General features: G+C 41.0%; 1 pseudogene; it reads right to left on the reverse strand.

The window, feature by feature from the left end:
- Positions 1-8539: 8539 nt before the first annotated feature.
- On the reverse strand, positions 8540-9895 carry LOC149109435 (uncharacterized; annotated as a pseudogene).
- Between the last annotated feature and the right edge of the window lie 1676 nt (positions 9896-11571).

Raw genomic sequence — 11571 nt, forward strand, 5'->3', positions numbered from 1 at the left:
ATACACTTTAACTTGCAGTTCGTGGCCAAAGCTGCCCTCATCTGTGGGTCGGTAAGGCCTTGAACATTCATGTCACATTTTTTAGAGAACATTCTCCCTTCTCCCTTTTTATGCTCTGGTTCCCCCTTCTCCCTATTTTTTTGCTTCGTTTCTCCCTCCTTCCTATTTTTTTTGGCCGTTTCTTCCTCCTCCCTAAACCGTTCCTCTCCCCTCCAAATGAAAAAAAGTTGACAACTCAGACCTTAGTGAGTCACTCAAGATATATTCTAGTATCTCAGTAAACGTTGAATGACAAAACTAACGAGATGTTAACTGATGACATCAACTTTGAATGGCAGGTGCCTTTCATGTTTGTGCCTATGTCTGAACCCTTGTTACATTTGTGACCAGTTATTACACTTGTGCCTTCTACAAAAGCTCCTCCACTTTAGCCAATTTGCAGAGCATTCTGTTTGATGTATCGTTCTTGAGAATGACTACATCTCCGATGGCTATATCAACTCCCTTTCAATTCTTAGTGACTTGCACATGTCTCTCTCGTAGACTCAACAAATAGGTTTTCCTACATTGGCCAGTGAATTGGCGAAGGAGATGGCGATGATGTCTTGCTCTTCGTGTAAGCGATTCGTTGGTGCTAATAACCTCAAAATGACTGTCATTCGAAGTATTGGTTACTCGTCGTCCATTGATTAGGTGTGAAGGGGAAAGGGTGTAACTCAAGCGATCTTGATCGTCCTCCACATAAGTGAGAGGTCTTGAGTTAACCACCGATTCGATCTCAACAAGCAAGGTGCTTAACCCATTGACGCCTGTGCCGCCCGTAACCGCCCATGCGAAAAACTCCTCCATTTCCCTGTGCCGCCCGTAACCGCCCGATAAAAAGCACATGAGGACAATTGCCTTTCCTACCCTCCCTGAAGATTCTTTGGTTCCCCTTTTGTTCTATTGTTCTGGAGGACAAATAAACCAATCAGAATGGCCTTTCTGAGCATATTTTCAGAGGACTTTAGGGGTCCTAGAAAGACGGTTTTTCTTCTTAAAATCGCGCACTCGAAAAGTGCAGGTAACATGGCACGTTGCGGTCCAAATCTAAAAAACTTCCAAGGTCTTGTTTTCATTCCTAACACGGATAAATTACTGCTTTGGGCTTTAAAATAGAAAGGAAAAATATAAATCAATGTTCAGGTGACCTCAGAATGGAGGATCAAGGAATACAGAGTCCTCAAAACTTTCTGGTGAAGAAGTTTTTCTTCCTACAACCGCTGAGAAAACATGAAGATCGGAGCGCTTTCAAGTAAGTTTCGACGACAGATCGCAGGTTTAAAGCGGCTTTTCGGATTTCAGAAACAAAAATGGTAATGTACATTATTACTTCGAAGTTGAATTCAACTTTTGGAAAGATTGGTAAAGCCACGGGCGTTAAAATGACTGCAAAAGCGGTCGATAAAAACTCAAGCTTCCGCGTTAGCATGAAGAATAATTTGAACATGCGGTCATGCAGCGAAGCACGTCTGCGAAATTTTGAACAATTTTTTGCTTTTAAATAGGTTTCTTTGTCTCAGCGTGAATGAAAATTTATTGTTATTGAACTTCCTTTCGCATCTCTTTCGTTTGGTTACCTGTATTTGGGAATTTTAGGTTTTAAAAGTGAACAGTAACTTGCACGCTGGATTTCTGCATATTTAATTTATGGCAACCTCTAGGCGCTTTGTTTATTTAGTTTATTCACTTCGTTCAAATATTTTTTGGAGTCTTATTCAGCTACTACAGAACCGCTGAGAAAAGAACTAAATGGCCACTGATTTAACACAGTTGAAATACGACTGATCTAAAAATAATTTGCTTGTTTTTGTCGTCTTTTTGATTTATGACTTTCATCTTTCTTTCGCAGGGCCGTAATATTTTCGTCGCGCGGCGAAGAAATTACTTGATTTCTTGTTTTCAGATTGATTTTTGCATGAGTTCTTCGCTTTTATTTTTCGTTGTTTTCTCAAATGTTAGCCGTTATAGTACAAGAAATTCAATTCTGTTGTATTTGGTTTCGTTTTTGTCCTGCAAAGTCAATAATTGATTCATTTTCGCAAAGTCAATTTTCTCAGCTTCTGTGGGACATTTTGTCGCGCAGTAAAGAAATAATATAATTTCTTGTTTTCTCATCAGTTTTACACATTAGGTTGAGTTCTGTTTGCTAATATTTTTTAATATTTTGACCCTTCATTTATTCAACTTTAAATAAACAATGTCTTGAAACCTGATCCTGTGTCTGTGGTTACTGCGCATATGGTTTATTTTTGTGCTTTCGCTCGCTCAGAAATATTCCAAAAAATGCCAGGGAATTAGGGGTGGGTCGCGGGTAATTTCATTCAGGCGTCAATGGGTTAACTCATCTTAGGATAAGGTGGTTCTACCAATGGACTTCTTCATACATCGCTTGACACTCTGGATTAATCTCTCCCAGAAGCCACCCCACCAAGGGGCCTTTTCAACTATAAATCTCCAGCTGACACCATTGATGGCTAAATAATGCAAGACTTCTTTCAATCGTGCAATCTTGACAATTTCTTTGGAGGATCCTGGAAATTTTTTTCCATTATCAGACATTAAAGTTGCAGACAGTCCCCAACGACTTGTAAAGTGGTGGAATGCCAGCAGGAAAGACAACACTAAGATTTCGCGTAAGTTCGAGGTGTACAGCTCATGTTGAAGCGCATGTAAACAGACAAACATAACACTTATAGCTGTCGCTTTCAGTAGTTGAATAGGCCCTTCACAGCTGGGGTCACGTGACCAAATTTTTGCGAGGAAACTTTTATATTCTGGGCTATAACTAAAAGAATGCAAGAAATGGAAAGAGTGCATCAAAAACACCAAAATGGCCAAGTTTGAGGCCCCTGGCTTTAAAGAGTAAGTTTATACGACAGTTTGAATTTTCGGAAAATCTAGAGGATTTGTATGTAAAATGTTGCTGGGGAGCAAGGTGTTGCTCTCCAGCAACTTCTTCCGTTCAAATCTTCTTATTCTTTTAAAAATTTGGACTGTCATAAAATCTCCTTCTTTAATGATGGGGGCCTCAAACTTGGCGATTTTGATATTTTCGAGATGCTTTTTCCATTTCTGGCATTTGTTAAGTTATAGCCCATAAGTTTATGAAAAATAGGTCATGTGATGGCTTAGCTGCAAAGGGCCTGTTACCACAAACAAAAAGAGGCTCAGCAAAGTCTACTCCGGTATGAGTAAATGGTGGATCTTTGGAGACGCAAACACTTGGTAAATCGGGAACATTGTAGCTTGAGTACGGCAGGCCTTCGAGTCTTCGACAAGTAATGCAACATTTCAACATGTGCTTCACTGCTTGTCTCCCCCGTAGAATCCAAAATCTTTCCCAAATGGTGGTCAGCATGTTGTTGACTGAGCTGTGCTTGACTTTGTCATGAGTTTCACGAATTATTAATTCGACATAAGGATGCTTGGAAGGCAGGAGTATAGGATTCTTGTTGTCCGACGATAAGGTTGCGTTATTGAGTCGTCCTCGACATCTTAGCAATTTGTTTTCGTCCAAAAACAGACCAAATTGCTCCACACGTCAAGGTTTTGGTTGGCATTGTTTTTGTGCGAACTTGAGCTCATCTTTGAACGAACTGGCTTGTACTGTTTTGATCCAGAGCGACTCAGCTCGGCTGATTTCTGCTGAGTTAAGTTCACGATCATCTTCTTCATTACTTGATTCTTCTTCCTTTCCACACTTGCGTGTTGATTTACGTCATTTTAATATATCAACAAGTCGTAGCACATAGGCTGTCACGTGCAAAAAGCAGTCAAGAGTGCTGATTCATTGACATTGATGATTCTGGCAAGATTGACTTTGGACGGGATCTCTCCACAGGATGCTAGCATGTGGATCACATTTGGTGGGTTTTTTTACAACTTCGGAGAGGGCAGCTTCATTGGTATCGTCTGTCGCTTGCTCTTGAGGCCAATTTTCTTCATGCAATTGTAGGAATTGAGGGCCACACCACCACATAGAGTTGTCAACCATTTCATTTCCAGTCAACCCACGTGAAGGTAAATCAGCAGGGTTCTGCACTCCAGGACAATGTCTCCAATTTTTCCTTGCTGTCAGTTGTCAGATCTCATCTACACAATGTTTGACTTATTGTTTCCAGTACTTATGATTTTGAATCCAGCAAAGCACAGTTCTTGAATCGACCCAGTAAAGTATTCGATTCACTTGTTTCAATAGCACCTTCAATACGGTTGTTGTGAGTCGTGACAAAATGACAGCTCCAAGCAATTCCAAATGAGGGATAGTTTGCTTCTTGATAGGCGAGACTCTAGTCTTGCTTGCGACTAATCTTGTCTCGACGCAACCATCACTGTATACCACTCGGATGTACATGACGGCTGCGTAGGCTCTCTCTGATGCATCACTAAACGCGTGGAGTTGTACATCAATCTTTGAAAACCCTGACTGAAAATAGCATCTCGGTATTCTGACATACCCCAGTGGATTCAATTCTTCGAATATTGAGTTCAAAGTTTTGTTCATTTCTCCTCGAAGTGGCTGATCCCAGTCAAGTCTCTCACTGCATAAAACTTGAAACAATATCCTCAATCGAATGATGAAAGGACTAAGAAATCCTAAAGGGTCGAAAATCTTGGAAGTGACTTTCCATATTTGTACAAATCGGCAAAGTTAAAGAATATTTCGTCATTGGCAGTGTCCCAGTTAATTCCTAGTACTTTGACTGTATTTCCGTCACTTGAAGTAGGGCTGCTCAAACTGGTACTTGATTTTGCATAGGACTCGTCATCTTCTTGTGTAACATCTGGAAAATCGCATGTTTGCTGACTTGCTGGAGTTTGATCATTCGACACTTCAAATTTCGCAATTTCCTCAATTAAACTTGCCCAGTTGGAATTCCACTTTCTAAGACGAAATCCACCTTCAGCCATTATCGCTTTCCATTTCTTGTAAATAGCAAAGGCGCCCTTGTTGTCGTCGTCCCCAGTGATCAAGTCATCCATGTACAGGGAATTTTCAAGCATTTCTGCCATTTCTGGTTCACTTTGTCTGTAAAACTTCAAATGATGCTTGATTGTGGAGCACAAAATAGAAGGCAAGGAGCATAGTCCAAACGCCAAACAACTGAACCTGAACTATACCATTTTGGGGATTTTGGCTGTGGGGTCTTTAAACCACAGAAATGGAAGCATGTCTTGATCCTCTCTCTTGATTCCAACATTCAGAAACGCTTTCTCGATGTCAGCCATGAGGCCAACACTGTTCCATCAGAATTTTGTCAACCTATCAAAGATATGCAGGATGAAATGTGGCCCTGTTTCCAAACAGTCGTTAAGTGATCTTCCTTGTTTTGAAGATTTCGCAGACCCGTTGTAGACGATGCAGACCTTCATTGTTTCTTGATCTTTGCGGACTACTGCATGATGTGGCGAAAAATGAATCCCTTTGTTGATTTCTTCATTACTGCAAACTTCTTCTGCTCGTTCAATGATTCCATTTTTCTCCTGTTCTTGTATAATGTTGCTGTATTCGCTCAACAGTGCAGGTTCTTGGCTCAATTTGTGTCGTAAGGATTTCAGTCACGATGAGCACATCTGATAATTGTCGGAAGAAGGTATGCAGTCTTCCTTCCAGGGTAGACCCACCTCGTATCGCTTTCCATGATAGCTTGGATCTCTTAGAAAATCAATGCCTTCTGTCGCTTCCGTGTGAAGTTGCTCCTTGATTCCGATCAATTCAGTTTCCCAAAAGTCCTTAATAGTGTTCAAAAGTTTGTCGTGTTCGTTCATGTAATACAATGAGTTTAATTCCCCTGTAATCACTAGATGAGAACTAATGTGATTGCTCAAAATTCTCTATCCAATGGGCCCAGACAAAAGCCAACCCAGTTTACTCTTGACAGCAGTAGGGCCTGATTCACCATGAATTCTTTTGCCATTCACTACGTTCCAATAGTAAATGGATCCGATGAGAATGCCTATGGATTCGTCACCGTGTTCATCGAATTCATCAGCAAATTCTAAGCTGTCTAAATGAGGAAACTTGCCTACTTCGATCTTGTTCGACAACGACGAACATATCACTAGGAAACCAACAGTGCAAATTTCAATTTTTCACAACCAGCTTTCCCCAAACGGACTTTCACCACGTCACAGTCTTGTGTGCAATATTGTTGTTTTCTGAATGTGTTCAAATGGAACGTTTCTTTCCTCAGAGGCTCGAGACTGAGGCGTGACTTTAAGGTGTTGATAACATAAGACCGTTGGCTCCCATTATTGAATAAAATCCAGATGTTGGTCGATTTCGTTCTGTCTTCATTGGTGGCAACAGCTCAGGCAGTTTGGAACAAGACTGTTCCTTTCGTTCCGGAACTAGGAGTTGTTGTCATTTGTAGGAGCTGTGAGTTCTCTGTTGCATGGCTTACAAGAGTTGAGTTGTGCGTTTCCTGCAAATTTTTGTTTAGGGCAGATGAATCATGCTGTTTGGAAATTGATTGGCGGCAAATTGACTGAGGCATGTACTAAAACCCAGACAGTAGACGATAGACAAAAGACGATAGACGATAGATAGACAATAGAAGATAGGTCAAATTTATGAAAAACGAGACAGATTTGCGTGACAAATTTGTCACGCAATCTTTACGGAAATGATTTCCATATAAAAATGGGATGGCGCGCAATGTCACATGAATGATTAGAAACTCCAAAAAACAAGTTTCCACAAGAACAGTGGCATAAAAAGTCACATAAACGTGGGGAAGCGTCATGTGACAAAATTTGTCACGAAATCTTTAGGGAATTGATTTCGTATAAAAACAGGTTGGCCCACAATGTCACATGCATTATTAGAAACTGCACGCAGTCCGTAGTCCGTAGTATGAGCATGACACGGTGACGCGATAGACGACAAACACATGTAATGTACCTATGTACGTAGACTGTACTTGGGGAGGGGACTAGAAGCAATCACACCTTAGTTTTGAGCCTGATTTAAAGCTGTTTTGACAAAGGTTTTCACAAGTGAACACAAGTTCACTACTTTTCAAGCCGTTAAAAAGGACAAGAATGAAACCCCTGACAAAATGCACAACAAAAGAATTCAGATTCACACATTTATTTCGCTACACAGGAAATCGCGTACAAGACTTAAAGACTGAACTTGTCGCATCTGGCCAGTTAGCTCACACATAAATTGGAGTGTAAATTGGAGTACAAGTTCGTGATTCAGTGTTACGGCCATCTTTTGACATAAAAACTCACTACCGATTTTAGAATACTGCCACGTACTGATGTCACATGAAAACCTAGTCTCCTCCACAGACCACTCGGGTGGCAGCAGGTTTCAGGTACTCCACTCTCGACTCGTAATGGTTTCTCAAGCACATTTAGAGTCAACAATGACTGGGAAATATGAACGATCACCCATATCTATGGCCACATTTGTTAGACAATGAAATTTTCATCAAATGTAAATGTCCTCACCCTCTTTTGCCTTAACGTATTCTTTTCGGCAGGAGACTTTTATTTTTGAAATGAATTTATTAGAATTCAAAAGTTGAATTCTCAAGATATTTTCGATATGTTATATTTTTTCAGAAAAAAGGAAGGTCATTCCTCGAATATTTGAATTTTTCAGGAAAATAGTCACATGACATATCATGTGACCAAGCAAAAAACAATTTTTAGATTACAATGTTAAGGATGATGAAATCTGTATGGGGGCCAAATTGTCTAGCAATCTCACAAGCATAACCGCAGATAAACCTATTTACTTGCAAAAAGCCTTCATTCCTATCCTAAACCTTGAATTGGCAGATATATACTTTATCATGCCTTACATGCATGAAACGGCCTTAAACAGATATTTTCATTGAAACAAACATTTGGAATAACAAAAACAGCTACAGATTGTAAAGTTTACCCTGGAAATCCTAAAGAGTCAATAAGGTGCTGTTTGTGAATTGGTGTTAATAGTTGTCTAACATGACTTTGAACAGTTAGAAGGGATGGCAGAAAATGTGCTAGCTTATTCTTTATACATGACAGGTTTGCGTGGAAAAACACATTTCCCATTTTTCCTTGCCTCCTCTCACCCGCAACTGTATACTCACGACGCATTTTAGAGACCACTACCACATGTGCAGGTGGTGGGACATAGGCTCCTGCACTTCTAATTGGCTGGCTGCACCCATGGCAGATGCTGACATGAGGGTCACATAGGTGAAGAAGAGTTACCTCTGCAAGTTCTGGAGGGGGATCTGGCTTCAGGGTCGGTCCTTGTGTTGCGGGGGAAGAGCCATCTGGATGTTGAGGAATCGACAACGGTAAACTGAGAGGAGGTACCTGCAAAGGAACTGTATTCAGTTATACCGGAAGTGAAGGGGGAAGAGTGCTGTTTTGTTGTATTGCTACTGGCAACTGGTCAGTGGGTGGAATTCTGCTTTGTTGAGGGAAACCCGCAGGAGGCCCGGTCATGTTGGCATTTATGTGACTGTTTATGCCACTGTTTTTGTGGAAATTTGGTTTTTGGAGTTCCTAATCATTCATGTGGCATTGCTCGCCAACCCTTTTTTATATGGAAAGCATTCCCTAAAGATTGCGTGACAAATTTGTCACGCAAACATGTTTTGTTTTTGATAAATTTGACCTATCGTCTATCTATGGTCTACCGTCTACTGTCTGGGTTTTAGTATATGCCAATCTCACAAGCCTGAAGTTCCTGTCGGATAACTTGTAATAAGTTGGACATTTCCCAGACCTCACGTGCTGTATTTCTGGCGACTTGAACTCTGATTTCGGGCGGCAATTTCGACATGATCACGGGAATTAACAAACTTCTATACTGGCTAGAACTAACACCCAACAACTCTAAACCACGTATGTTGATGCTTATCCTATCGTAAACAAGTCGAAGCTGGGAGGGGTTGTCATTGACGCACCCTGGAATCTTAAGCATCTCGTCCATATGCTTAGAGAAAATGTTCTCAGGCTTGCCAAAACGTTTATGCAATAGATTGATCACAGAGTTGTAGTTGGCTTCAGATCTAGTTAAACCTTTTATTGAATGTGCCGCTTGCCCCTCCAAGAGCGAATGCAGGTGATTAAACTTATCGATCTGACTCAGTTGTGGATTGGTGTGTATGGAGCTGTTGTAACTGTCCCAGAAACCTTGCCATTACGTAACATCTCTGAACTTAGGCAAAACTAGTTTAGGTAATTTTGCTCTCGGTTGACTTGATTAGCGTAATTCAAAGTGACTGTGCTAACGTTACTGTTACTTTGAAAAGTCATACCTGAACTCCCCGGTGATTGCGATGCATAAATGGCAACATCTGCTGTTGGAGCAGGATTGCGAAGCTGTTGGCTTGCATCACCAGTTGAGGTCCCCACGTTTTGAACAATTGGAGTATTTCCAGAATCCCCATTTTCAGAAACATTTGTTGTTTGTGGTCCAGTAGTCGATTGCATCGATATAGAAGGAGCAGTTTCATCACCATTCCTTTTCTTCATTGTGGAGATTCGTCGTTAGACATTGAACTCGTAGCTTCTGTAATAGATCGTAACATAAACAGCACTCACAGATCGATATCATCAGATTCCTCTGTTTCATTTGCGATCTCCTCCACATGACAACTTTTTATAATTTCTTTTCAAGAGATTTAACCAATGCTAGCTTTTCATTCAGTGAATCAGCAATTATCTTTAAGCATTGTTCGTCCATTTCATCAGGATGTAGGAGACCATCTGCTTCATTCATAAGTTTCGTCATTACACTTTGATTTCCACCACGTTTGGCGCAGGTGCGCCCTAGTTTTTCAGCCATTCTTCATTAATGTCGAGGTCACTGTCCCACGTTGGGTGCCATTATATCGAATAAGAATTCTCGCAGTCCATTTGATTATTAAAACTTGTTTATTTGATGACTCGTATTCACAACTAACTTAATTATAAGAGCACATGCGATATATAAAAATACTCATGATCAACTGTCAATCGTAAATGTCATTTGAACTCTGTACAAACAAAACACAAACAAAAACCCGATGTGGGCTAATAAGTTTCACGACAAAGATAACATGAGATAGCTGATAATCACAGATTATGCCAAGGCCGCTTGAGGTCTGCAGTATAAGATGGATTATACGAAGATGAAGGAGGCGAATATAACAGTGTGTAACCAACTTTATTTCGCTCTGAATCAATGATAATTACAGTATGTTCAAAGCATAATCAGAACATATTTGAAAATTAACATAAACCAAGTCCCATAAGTCCCTGTGTGCTTCTCCTCTCCGCGCCATTTTATTGAGCGTCGTCCAAAAGGGGGCAAATGAGCACAGCATCAAACATAACATAAAGGCTTAACCATAGGGAAGCCTGCAGAGAGAAAAAAGAAGCAATACAAAGGGGTTAGCAATGAAGGGATTGACACAAGCCCAACCAATAACAGAAGGGTGAGGCAGGAGGGACATTGTTATATTCGCCTCCTTTATCTCCATATAATCCATCTTATACTGCAGGCTGCAAGCGGCCCTGGCATAATCTGTGATTATACTTCAGAACAGTCGTTTCATATAACAATGTGACTTTAAAGTGGGCTTGTGTCTTTTACATAAGGGGTGCTAATCAGGGAACGAGCAGGACCAGGATTGTGAGTTGGCCGGTAATAAAATCATCTAAACATACTGTGTGTCAACCAGTCGGCCAAATGAAGGATATCCTCTAAGGAAACACCCTTGTTGTGGCTAAAACCTCTTTAACCCATCTACCGAGTGTCTCTGAACTGATAGGCTTGTGAGGTTGTATATGGGACAATAATAATCTGTTAGGCCTAGCTGGGTCCACTACACAGAATGGCAATGTGCGATTTTCATACTGTTTCAAACATTGCACGACACAAAGGTTGGGATTACTAAGGGAACTGGCATGAAAGGAGGTCTTCAAATTCTGTCACCCTTGGTTTTCTTAGTCAAAAAAGGCAACTGAAAGGAAACACCTTCTGGAGAGAAACGCCTAAACCTAAGATCGTGAGACACTACTTCCGAGACATTATCCATAGAGGTTACTTCTAATAGAAAACCCAACTTCAGGGAAAGGTCTTTAAGCGAGAGGAATTGGTTGGGGCCCAACTTGTCAATAAAGGACAAAACTGGATCGACGTCCCAAGTAGTTGAGTATCTGGGCAAAGGGGGTCTCAGATTAAAGGCACCTTTCAATAACTGAACCACTAATGGGTGTTCCCCAACTCGCACTGAATCAATACTGGGATGTGTGCTTGAGATGGCAGAACGATAAACATTCAGCGTTCTGTAAGCTTTCCCTGCATTATATTCGTAGGTAAGAAATTCTAAAATGGCTTCTACTGAGGCATGAATTGAATTAATTTCCCGTTCACGGTACCAGCTATCCCACTTTCCCCAAGCTGATGAATAGGCCAATGAGGTCCCCTTCCTCCAGGCTGCAACCAAGAGGGTTTGAGCCCCTTCTGAAATTCCCTTCTCAGAGTAGGATTGCTTGACAGTAGCCACCCGGCTAACTGCAGGTTTGAGA

This window comes from Orbicella faveolata, unplaced genomic scaffold (genome assembly GCF_042242905.1).
Source record: "Orbicella faveolata isolate gen_17 unplaced genomic scaffold, um_ofav_v1 contig_25, whole genome shotgun sequence".
In the NCBI taxonomy this organism is placed as follows: domain Eukaryota; kingdom Metazoa; phylum Cnidaria; class Anthozoa; order Scleractinia; family Merulinidae; genus Orbicella; species Orbicella faveolata.